The sequence below is a fragment of the Enhydra lutris genome, unplaced genomic scaffold (assembly GCF_002288905.1).
Source record: "Enhydra lutris kenyoni isolate GAN:26980312 unplaced genomic scaffold, ASM228890v2 scaffoldscaffold12, whole genome shotgun sequence".
Taxonomy (NCBI): Eukaryota; Metazoa; Chordata; class Mammalia; order Carnivora; family Mustelidae; genus Enhydra; species Enhydra lutris.
In genome coordinates, this window is record NW_019154096.1 from 46,272,699 (window position 1) to 46,284,021 (window position 11,323).

The window sequence follows — 11,323 nt, forward strand, 5'->3', positions numbered from 1 at the left end:
GGGTTGGAGTTTCAGTTCTTGGCCTCAGTTCTCTCCTCTGTGGAATGGAGATGGTCTAGTTGACCTATGTGATCCTTTCCAGCCCCCAAATTCCCAACTCTAGGGAATCCCTTCAAGCTCTTTATCTTTATGGTTCCCCTTATTCTCTGTGTCTTCTCAGTGTTGGAGCCAAAGTAGACCTAGTAGCTGCAGGCTACAAACTCTCAGATTCTGCCTGACAGTTTACCTCTAGGTTTCAAGGGTCATAATCAGTCTCGTTGGAAAATGGGACTATCAGACTTTTGGAGAATGGGAGGCTTGTGGGCCTAATAATTGAATTAAAGCAATCCTGAAATCAGTTCGTGTGTGTTTCGCTCTTGGAGATAACCTCTGGTTAATGTTTATTCTTGAGAATAACTGTATCATGATGATGAGGCTGAGAAATACAGGCTTATGTATTGATTGACACTAGAAAAGTTGAAGGGTGAAATACTGTTTTAAAGTAGACAGTTTCTTGAATCCAGGATGTTTTCTAGCTTAAAGTTATTCCTAACCCTTCTTCCAGTTGCTCATATTCTGAATCTAAACATAGTCTTAAGAATCAAGAGTATGTACACCAGAGAAGTACGTATTCTCAGGGTACGGGTTGGCATTAACTGTTTTCAAAATGCCCCATTGCAGATTGCCAATGGATATTTACAAATTCTTCCTACAATCCAGGCATTTTTTCATTTGTTTGTCTTTTGGCTATTTCATGTTGAAGCAGCATGTATGACCTTTACAGCACAACTCCTGTCTTGTTTTTAACTCTTTTTATCAGGAGATTCAACTTGAAAACGGTTATCATTTAGCAGAAAGACAAACAGAAAAGCACATTTTTGTAAGCAAAACGTTAATGATTGGAAGAATTGCCCTAATTTCACCATGACAGTGTGTGATTAATCCCCTGGGTCATGTACTTATACTTTAAGTTATTCAGTTCGTTGGTCTTTGATATTCAGAAGCCTTTCTAACTTAATAGGATATTGATTTTGTTGGATGATGTACTTTGACTCTTTAAACAACATCACTTTTAGGGATGACTAGCCTGCTGTGTAGTATTTTATTTAGAGAACTATTGCATAAGTTTTCTTTTTCTTGCTTTTTATGGTTTTCTCAGGGTGAAAGCTGATAAAACATCTTGTGGGAAAAGAGGAAACCATCTCTGATAGTGAAAGTACCTATTCTCTTTCAACATTTCTGACAACCTTTTTTTTTTCCCCTTTGGTGGTTTCATTGCTGTGAATATTCATTTTACTTAATGGAGGCAGGGCAGAGATTCAAGAAAATGTATTTGGACTTGGGGGAAGTGCACTTTGATGAGGATAGACTGCCCTTACCAAAATTCCCATTCCAGTTACACGGCCTTGTGGTACTCAGGTTCAAAAGCTCACCCTTTCGATTTTTCTTTAAAATCTAATAATCCATGATCTTTTAACTCTGTGAGTGGAGGTGAGACTTTTGTGACTCTTGACAACATGGGACAGAATGTGGAGAACCAGTCACCCAGGATGCTTCTAAATGGTTAGGAATCTGGTATCTTGTAGTAAACACAATCAGATGTTGTCCCAACATTTCCCTTCCTTCACTTTGGTTTTCATGAAATTCCAGCTGGACTCTGTATTTGTCTAATGGAATTCTGTTCCTTGAATCATTTTTTGGCATTGTTAAATCCAGACAACAAGCATTTTGGAGATTCCTATCACCCACCAAAATATCTGAGATCCAAGGTTCAGAACTGCAGCTACCCCTTCAGGTCTGGCTGAGAGGACCCCAATGTCAGGAATTATACCATCATGGCTAAGAGCTGGGCTGGAAGAATGCCTCTTCCATTCTTCCATTCCCAGCCATTCTGGTTGGGGGCCTTGGGAAATGTGAATTCTCAGTGCAGTTCCTAGAGAGGTGGGCTGTTCACCTGAGAGCAAGTATCATCCCTGGGATACAGTGGGCGCCAGGTGTTAGCTAGAAAAACTAGAAAACCCTCACTGACTCCCTTCTTTTAAGGTAGCTCTTTGATTCGTGGTGGTAAAGCTCTTCAGTCAGATGTACACAAATCTCTCCAGACAATGGAGAGGGCTGCGGGGAGGAGACCTTGGAGCTGGCAAAGGCATTTCCTGTCTGCGGAGGATCTTGACTTTGGAGCATCCGGCGATTGCCCCGAGGTTTTCGAGGGGGCTGAACACTTTTCCGTGTAGCTACTTAAAAAAAAAAGAAAAGAAAAAAGAAAAGGGGAGGGAAGGTCACAGCCAATTTCAAGCGATTTTCCAGATGAAAGCCGATGAGACAGCTTCTCATTTAAAAAAAAGAAGAAGAAAGAAAAAAAAAAGCGTATTTTCTAATCATTAGAATTTTTTCTAATTTGAAAGGGAAGTTTGGTATCATTCAGAATCTTATTCAAAAATCTCATCACCCTCCAAAGACAACTGCAGGAAAATGTTAAAGGTACGACCCTTCCAAGATACTTGCAGGAAGAGAAATAAATGCCTGTTGAGTTTGTTTCCATGAAACTTGTTTATATTTTTCTTTTGTAGTTTAATTCTGCCCTTCATCCTTCCTTGCCTATTTGTTTCTTTTTAATCATTTCCTTTCTCCACTCCACCTACTCGCACCCCCGCCCCCTTTCAGGATTTCTCTTCCTCATTCATTTTATTTCCCCATTAAGAATAAAAAATGACTAGTCTCAGTTCTTTAGATGTCACAATTAGGGCCAAGATTTTCTTCAAATATACAGAAATGTTCAGTTTTCAGATGGAAATTCTAGGTTTGAGGAAGATGTTGCTAGACTCCTAACACACGACCCTCATCCCTCCAAAGACAGTTCTTTAGTTTAGCCCCTCCCCCCCGCCCCGCCTTTTGGACCAGGATAAGTAATAATAGTGAAAGTAATGATATTTGTCCCTCTGGAATGCCTGGGTGGCTCAGCTGGTTAAGCATTCCACTCTTGATCTCAGATCAGGTCTTGAGCTCAGGGTCCTGAGTTCAAGACCCACCTGGAGCCTATTTAAGAAAATAATAATATTTATCCCTCTAGGAGTTAATCCCTGAGTAGGGTTGGGATGTGATGGGCGTGATGGGGGGGGAGGGTAGGGAAGGAGAGTGGGTTGGGGTTGGGGGTGTGTGTGTGCTGGAGATGAAAGAGGGCAGAGAGTAAGTATGACTAGAATCTTCAGAGGTTTATGACTCCAGAATTTTGAAGAAGTGATTATGGAGTGGTATTGTCCGCCTCCAGTCACGCAGATCTCTTGGCTTTTTTTTTTTTTTTTAAAGATTTTATTTATTTATTTGACAGACAGAGATCACAAGCAGGCAGAGAGGCAGGCAGAGAGAGAGAGAGAAGGGGAAGCAGGCTCCCTGCTGAGCAGGGAGCCCGATGCGAAGCGGGGCTCAATTCCAGGACCCTGAGATCATGACCTGAGCCGAAGGCAGAGGCTTAACCACTGAGCCACCCAGGCGCCCCAATAAATAAAATTTTAAAAATGTTAAAAAAAAAATCTGGAAGGACTTACAATATGGTATAGGAGATATGCAGTTTCTGTCGGTGTAGCCCATCATTCTATTTTGCCAGGAAACCAATAAACTGGAGCACGATTCCAGTTTTCTGAGGACCCAGGCATTATAAAATATGCTTCATGCTTTTCAAGGTGTTAAAAAAAGTTCTGCCACTGGCGCGTGTCGTTTGGTGTTCCTATTAAATACACTGTTAAGTACCATTACATTTACTCCTCATCTAACTCACCGATGAATTTTCCACAAGGTTCTCTGAACACAGAACAGCGCAAGGGCTTACTCTAGCATCCGTTGCATCTAGCACTGTTTGGCATGTGGTAAGCTTTTAATAAATGTTGTACCGCAGAATGAAGAGTGAAAACCATTTGCCTTCCTCAGTGGAGAGGGGAGACATTTCTCCCCTTTTCTGAGGGGAGTTGTGCACTGTTGTTATGTTTCCTACTCATTGGCCACAGGAACACGGCTTTCCTGGATGGCTCCAGGAGCACAGCAGAGAGCAGGACAGGGCCTGCAAGCCCTGGAGAATCTACTGGGCTGCAGCAGGGGTGGGGTAGGGGGTGGGGGACGTGTTAAGTCTATTTAAGCCTACAAGCACTAAAAGAAGATGAGCTTCCCCCTCTTTTTACCGACATGAATATGAAGAGGAAGTGCTTTTGTGGGTTTGTATTGGTTGTTTTTCCCTTCAGATTTGGCAATTTCATTCAATTTCACATTCACACTTCTCAGTTTCAATCAAGAGGTTTGTTTGGAATATGCCTATTTTCCTGAAAACTGACACCATTTGTGGTTATTTCTACTATTTTTATTGACATCATCCATTTAGCAGCTGGAAGTAGGAAAACTCAAATGTTTTTAAATGATTTCTTAAAGTATTTCATGGATTGCAAAGAAACAATTGTAGAAGGAACATAAAATGTGTTTGCTTCACAACCTGGTTCAAAGTATTCACCTTCCTTAGCTGCTTATGGAATCTGCATTACTACAGACTTTACATTAATTGTAAATTAGACCAGACTAATTCAATAAATGTTTAAAAAATGGCCCCTGAGTGCAGGCTCAGACGTCCAGAGGAAGTGGTTTCTTAGACACCTGCCTCCCATATAATGACTCGATGGTATGTAGGTGGAAGGGAGTGAGATAGTTATGATGATGTATGGTGCTGTTAATTAGTTAATTGAAAGTAACATTTTGGGCTTCACTAAGCAATTACCTGACCTCATTAAGGTCTTTAAAATCACCCAAATGCCATTTTGCCTGAAGCAGCTGTCCCTCCTTTAGATGTTATTTCAGGCATTAAGAAAAGCACAATGCTAATGGCAACCAGGGAATATAAACCTGCCATTTCTGGAACATACTGTTCTGAATCTAAGCCATTATTCAGTATTATCTGTCCTGCGTGAACATAAGACACTAAAATTTCTTTACATTTGTATGGTTTTACTTTTCAGAAAGTTTTTTGAAGTATCATGTTTACAAAATATGTATTTTTAACAAATGAAATCATTTTTTAAAACGGTGTCAATTTTATTTTTATTTTAATTTTTAAGGAAACTTCTTGTTAAAGAGTATAGCTTACATTCAAGAAGTTAACAATCATGGGTGTATGGCTCACAAAGTGATTGCCACATAACTGGAATCCATATAATGATACAGAACATGGAACTATTGGATCTCTAGAAGCACCCCCGCCCTTTTTAAAAATTTATTAATGAGAGACAGAGAGACAGAGAGAGGCAGAGGCAGAGGCAGAGGCAGAGGGAGAAGCAGGCTTCTCATGGAGCGGGGAGCCTGTTGCAGGACTTGATCCCAGGACCCTAGGTTCACGACCTGAACCCAAGGCAGATGTTTAACCGACTGAGCCACCCAGGCACCCCTAGAAGCCACCTTTTTGTCCCTCTCTAGGTCATTGTCCCCAAGGCCATCCCAATGAAAACCACTATCCTGATTCTAAATTTTTTTTTAAGATCTTATTTTTTTAAGATTTAATTTAATTATTTATTTACTTATTTTTTAAAGATTTTATTTTTATTTATTTGACAGAGAGAGTGAGGGAACACTTGCAGGGGGAGTGGAAGAAGGAGTAGGGTTCCTGCTGAGCAGGGAGCCCGTGTGGATTCTGGGATCAAGCCCCACACGGGCTCCCTGCTCAGCAGGAACCCTACTTCTTCTTCTTCCACTCCCCCTGCAAGTGTTCCCTCTCTCTCTGGGGCAGACACTTAATGACTGACCCACCCAGGTACCCCAAGATTTCATTTTTTAAAGTAATCTCTATACCCAACATGGGTCTTAAACTCACAACCCTGAGATGAAGAGTCGCATGTTCTACTAACTGAACCAGCCAGGAGCCCTGTCACAATTCTGATTCTAAACAGCATAGATTCACCTGCTGATTTTTGAACTTTAGATAAATAGAATCCTGCGGTATGTTCTCTTTTGCCTCTGGCTTCTTTCACTTACTTTTTTTTTTTTTTTTTTTAAGATTTTATTTATTTGACAGACAGAGAGAGAGACAGTGAGAAAGGTAACACAAGCAGGGGGAGTGGGAGAGGGAGAAGCAGCCGCCCCGCCCCAAGCAGGGAGCCCGATGCGATGCAGGGCTCTATCCTAGGACCCTGGGATCATGACCTGAGTTGAAGGCAGACGCTTAACGACTGAGCCACCCAGATGCTCTTTTCATTTGCTTTTTTGTTGGTAAAATTCATCCGTGTTATTGTGTGATGTTATTTGTTCATTCCAGCTGTTGTGTGCAGTAGTTGATTGTATGGATTTTCATGCTACCTTAAATAATGCATCTGAACATAAAAAACTCTACCATAAAATTTACAAACATTTAAAAACAATATCACTGTTCACATATTGTAACCAGGTGCTTATTTATTTAAAAGTCATGGTAGGTATGTAATTCTAAGAGTCCTAGATGCACAGGGGTGCCTGGCTGCCTCAGGTGGTTAAGCGTCTGCCTTTGGCTCAGGTCATGTTCCCGAGGTTCTGGGATTGAGGCCCACATCAGGCTCCCTGCTCACCCAGGAGCCTGCTTCTCTCCTCCCTCTGCTGCTCCCTGTTGCTTGTGCTTACTCCCTCTCTCTCTCTCTCAAATACATAAATAAATACATAAATAACACATTAATACACATTAATATCTTAAATTTCAGTGGTTATACACTTGAGGTGTTGAAGGGTGCAAGGAGTCTCTCATTCCATGGGCCTTCTGGTAAATTCCTGATCTGGGCTGCCTCTTCTACTTGCTCTCAGTTCTAGGGTTGAGTCAAGGCTCAGTCTCTAGAAAAGCCTATCACAGCTCACCCTAGGGAAGAGTTCTCAGGAAAGCATCCTCAGTTGATTACAGTTCTATCAGATTATTAAATTAATTCAACCATTCCCTCCACAAACATTTACTGAGTACCTACTATGTGCCAGGGGACTTTGAGAAGCACTGGGTATATAAATTTGAGTAAGACGCAGTAGTGTGACTTTGAAGACCAGAGGGGGAAAAAAAATATCCTTTGGATTTCCAGTATTTAAAGACAAACCTTTTTCTGTTCCAAGTATAATTATGATTTTCTTGCTGCATACTGGTTCCATACCATTTCAGTTCCTGAGTTTGGCTTTACAAAAGCTCTTAACCAAACAGTCCACAGCAAAATGTTTAATGACACATGGACATTCCAAAGTTATAAATGACCACCTGAGGCATCCCTGTTTATAGAATAACCTCCCAGCGGCCTCTTCTTTCCTCATTTTCATCCTTGGCCTCATATGCCTGCTTCATCCCCCCATGTCATGTGGTTAGAACAATAATCAGTGTCCTGAGCAAATGACATTATCTACTGTCCCATCCGCAGAGCTGTCATCTCTCCCTCACCATGTCCTTCCTTTCCCATAGAGGCTGTGCCTCGGCCCATCTCACCTCATTTCATACAGGTGACTCTGCCGCCTCAGGCAGGTCTCTGGTTGGCCAGCTCTCTTCCTTCTCTTCAGTCCCCCTTCTCTCTCTACATTTAACTCTTAATCTACCTGGAATTTATTTTGCCCCACAGTATGAAGTGAAGAACCAAATAAAAAATTTCCTTAGGGACGCCTGGGTGGCTCAGTTGGTTAAGCAGCTGCCTTCGGCTCAGGTCATGATCCCAGCGTCCTGGGATCGAGTCCCACATCGGGCTCCTTGCTCATCAGGGAGCCTGCTTCTCCCTCTGCCTCTGCCTGCCATTCTGTCTGCCTGTGCTTGCTCTCTCTCCCTCTCTCTCTCTCTGACAAATAAATAAATAAAATCTTTAAAAAAAATTTTTCCTTAAAATATCTAACTGAGTATCCCATTTATTTGGTAATCCTTACTTTATGTTCCTTTTTCTATATTAAATGTCTAAAAATATATTGGCTTTTGGGTAACTTCTAATGCTCTTACAATTTGGTTTCTGTATTTCATACATCTGTAGCTGAGTGTAAGGACCAGAATTTGCTTTCTGCCGCCCAAGAAGGAGAGCTCCTGGTCATCCTTCCATATAATCAACTTTCTCCTTCTCTCAAGGTGTGGGCTAGCTTTTTGAATAAAGAGCTAGCCTTCTGGGGCGCCTGGGTGGCTCAGTGGCTCAGTGGGTTAAAGCCTCTGCCTTCGGCTCGGGTCATGATCCCAGGGTCGTGGGATCAAGCCCCATATCGGGCTCTCTGCTCAGCAGGGAGCCTGCTTCCCCCTCTCTCTGTGCCTGCCTCTCTGCCTACTTGTGATCTCTGTCTGTCAAATAAATAAATAAATCTTTAAAAAAAAAAAAAAAAGAGCTAGCCTTCACATGAGATTCTACCATAACTGGGTCTTCCTGTTCATAACTCTTATAACACAGATAAAGGGGCTAGCAGAATGTACTAAGCACCGACTTCAAGAAGCACAAAATTAAGGAAACTTCATGTGCTTCCCTGTCTGAATCATCTGACATGGCAGAGCACGTGCCCTCCCCTCCAGTCCATCCATATTTTAAATTATAATACTTAAGTGTACGAATTGGGCAAAGCTTAGATGAACAGAACAGCAAATTTATTGGAGGCTTATATTTTTTCCATTTTTTTCAAATCTCTATTAATATTTATAGTAAAGATAAATGTTTTCTAGATCTAATTAACAATTTTTATTTATTTAGGTGAAATCCATATAATATAAAATTAATCACTTAAGGGGTGCCTGGGTGGCTCAGTGGGTTAAAGCCTCTGCCTTCAGCTCAGGTCGTGATCCCAGGGTCCTGGGATCAAGCTGGGCATTGGGCTCTCTGCTCAGCGGGGAGCCTGCTTCCCTTCCTCTCTCTCTGCCTGCCTCTCTGCTTACTTGTGATCTCTCTCTGTCGAATAAATAAATAAAATCTTTTAAAAAATTAATTACTTAAAAGTAAACAATTCAGTGGCATTTAGTGCAATCACAATGTTGTTGCAACTACCACTTTTATTCTGTTCCAAAATATTTCTGTTGTTCCAGTATAAAACCCTGTAACCAATAAGCAGGCTCTTCACCATTCCCTCTTTTGTCCAGTTCCTGGAAACCACCAATCTGCTTTCTTCTCTATGGGCTTATCTTTTTTTGGATATTTCACATACATGGAATAATACAAGGTGTGGTCTTCTTTGGGTCTAGCTTCTAGAACATTAGCATCGTTTTTAGGTTCATCTGCACTGTAGCATGTATCAATATAGCGTTCCTTGTTGTAGACGAATGATGTTCCATTGTATGTATATATAATTTGCTTATTCATGTACCAGTTGGTACATATTTGGATTGCTTCCACCTTTTGGCTATTGTGAATAGTGCTGCTATGAATATGTGTGTACAAGCATTTGAGTACTTGTTTTCAGTTATTTTCGGTGTGTCCCTAGGAGTAGAATTGCTGGGTCATATGGTAGTTCTGTGTTTAAAAATTTGAGGAGCTGCCAGACTGTTTTGAATAGGAGCTATACCATTTTACATTCCCACCACCAAAGTCAAAGGATTCCAATTTCTCCAACCTCATCAACACTTGTTATATTCCCTTTTCTTTCTTCAAATTAAGTCATCTTTGTCGATGTGAGTGCTCTTTCATTGTGGTTTTGATTTGCATTTCTCTAGTGGCTAATGATGTTGAACATTTTTTCCATGTGCTTATTTGCAATCTATATCTCTTCTTTGGAGAAATGTCTGTTCAAGTCTTTTATCCTTCTTAAATTGGGTTGTTTGCCTTTTTGTTGTTGAGTTGTAAGAGTTCGTTACATTTTCTGGATAAGCTAATCATATCATTTACCGATCTTTATCAGGTATATGATTTGCAGTTATTTTTTCCCACAGCGTAGGTTCTTTTCACTTTCTTGGTAATGCCCTTGAACATACAACAATTTTAAATGTTGATGAAGCCCAACCTGCTTTTTCTTTTGTTGCTCACGCTTTCAGTGTCATATCTAAGAATGTACTACCAGATCTATGGTCATAAAGATTTAACCCTATGTTTTTTTCTAAGAGTTTTATGATTTAAGCTCTTATATCTGGGTCATTGATAAATTTTGAGTTAGTCTTTATATTTGGCATGAGGTAGGGGTCCAACTTCATCCTTTTGCAGGCAGATATCCCATTGTCTCAGCACCATTTGTTAAAGAGCTTCTTCATTCCCCCATCTAATAGTCTTGGCATCCCTGTCAAAGAGAACTGGCCATTGATGCAGGGGTTTGTTTCTGGTCTCTCAGTTCTATTCCATTGGTCTAGGTGTCTATCTTTATGCTAATCCTGCACTATTTTGGTTACGGTAGCTCTGTGGTAAGTTTTGAAATTGTGACACTTGAGTCTTCCAACTCTGTTCTTTTTCAAGATTGTTTTGGCTGAGGTTTTATTATCTTGCAGATACTACTACTGTCTTCCAAATACTACTACACGTTATGTTATATGATTCATTTAACAAGTCTCTAATATAGATATTAATATCCACATTTTATAGGTTAAGTGATTTGGCCAAGGTTACAAATCTGGTAGTTTATCTAAGATTAAAACTAAGATTATCTAACCCCAGATCCTACTTTCTCAAGAATTATATGCCTGTCTCTGTCAAAGATCAGGCGCCATTGGAGCTTAGTAACACTGTTTTCTTTTAGGTAAAAGGTTAGAAATCTGTACTAGCAAACATTTCTCAATTGGTAACCCACAGTCAGACTGATCTGGTAATAGATACATTGAAACCCATTTTTTCCTTTCACATTTAGTACTTAATTTTTCTAAGGTTTGTTACTATTCAGACAGTTTTGCATCCTCCTCCACCTTCCTCTTTTTGTGATCTTATTTTTTCAGATGGATGTTTTGAGGTTATTTTCTATTTTGAGAAAATTACACAAATCTGATTTATTATCACAACAGCTCAAGAGTGGTTCCTGTTGAAGCCCTCCACACTGTCAATACTATGAGCACCTACTATTCTCCTTCACTGGACAGGAAACCATTGAGTAAGGGTGATACTTGATGTTTTCAACTAAATTGTTGTTGAAGGAAATTTTGGTGACCTTAGGTGTATCAAACAAATATGCAAATGAATGTTTTGTCATCATAACAGTGCATAACTTTAAAAGCAAATACACAAACATTTTATATTGGTAAGCTGCTTCTACATCTTTGATGTAGATTGATTGATTGATTGATTGATATAATTTACATTTGGTAAAATTCACTCTTTGCTGTATAAACTTCTGTGGGTTTGACAAATGCATAGAGTTATATAACCACTACCACCCTTGGGACAAAGAACAATTCTGCCCCTCGAGAAATTCCCTTCTCATGCTGCCCCCTCTAGTCAGCCCCTCTTTTGAC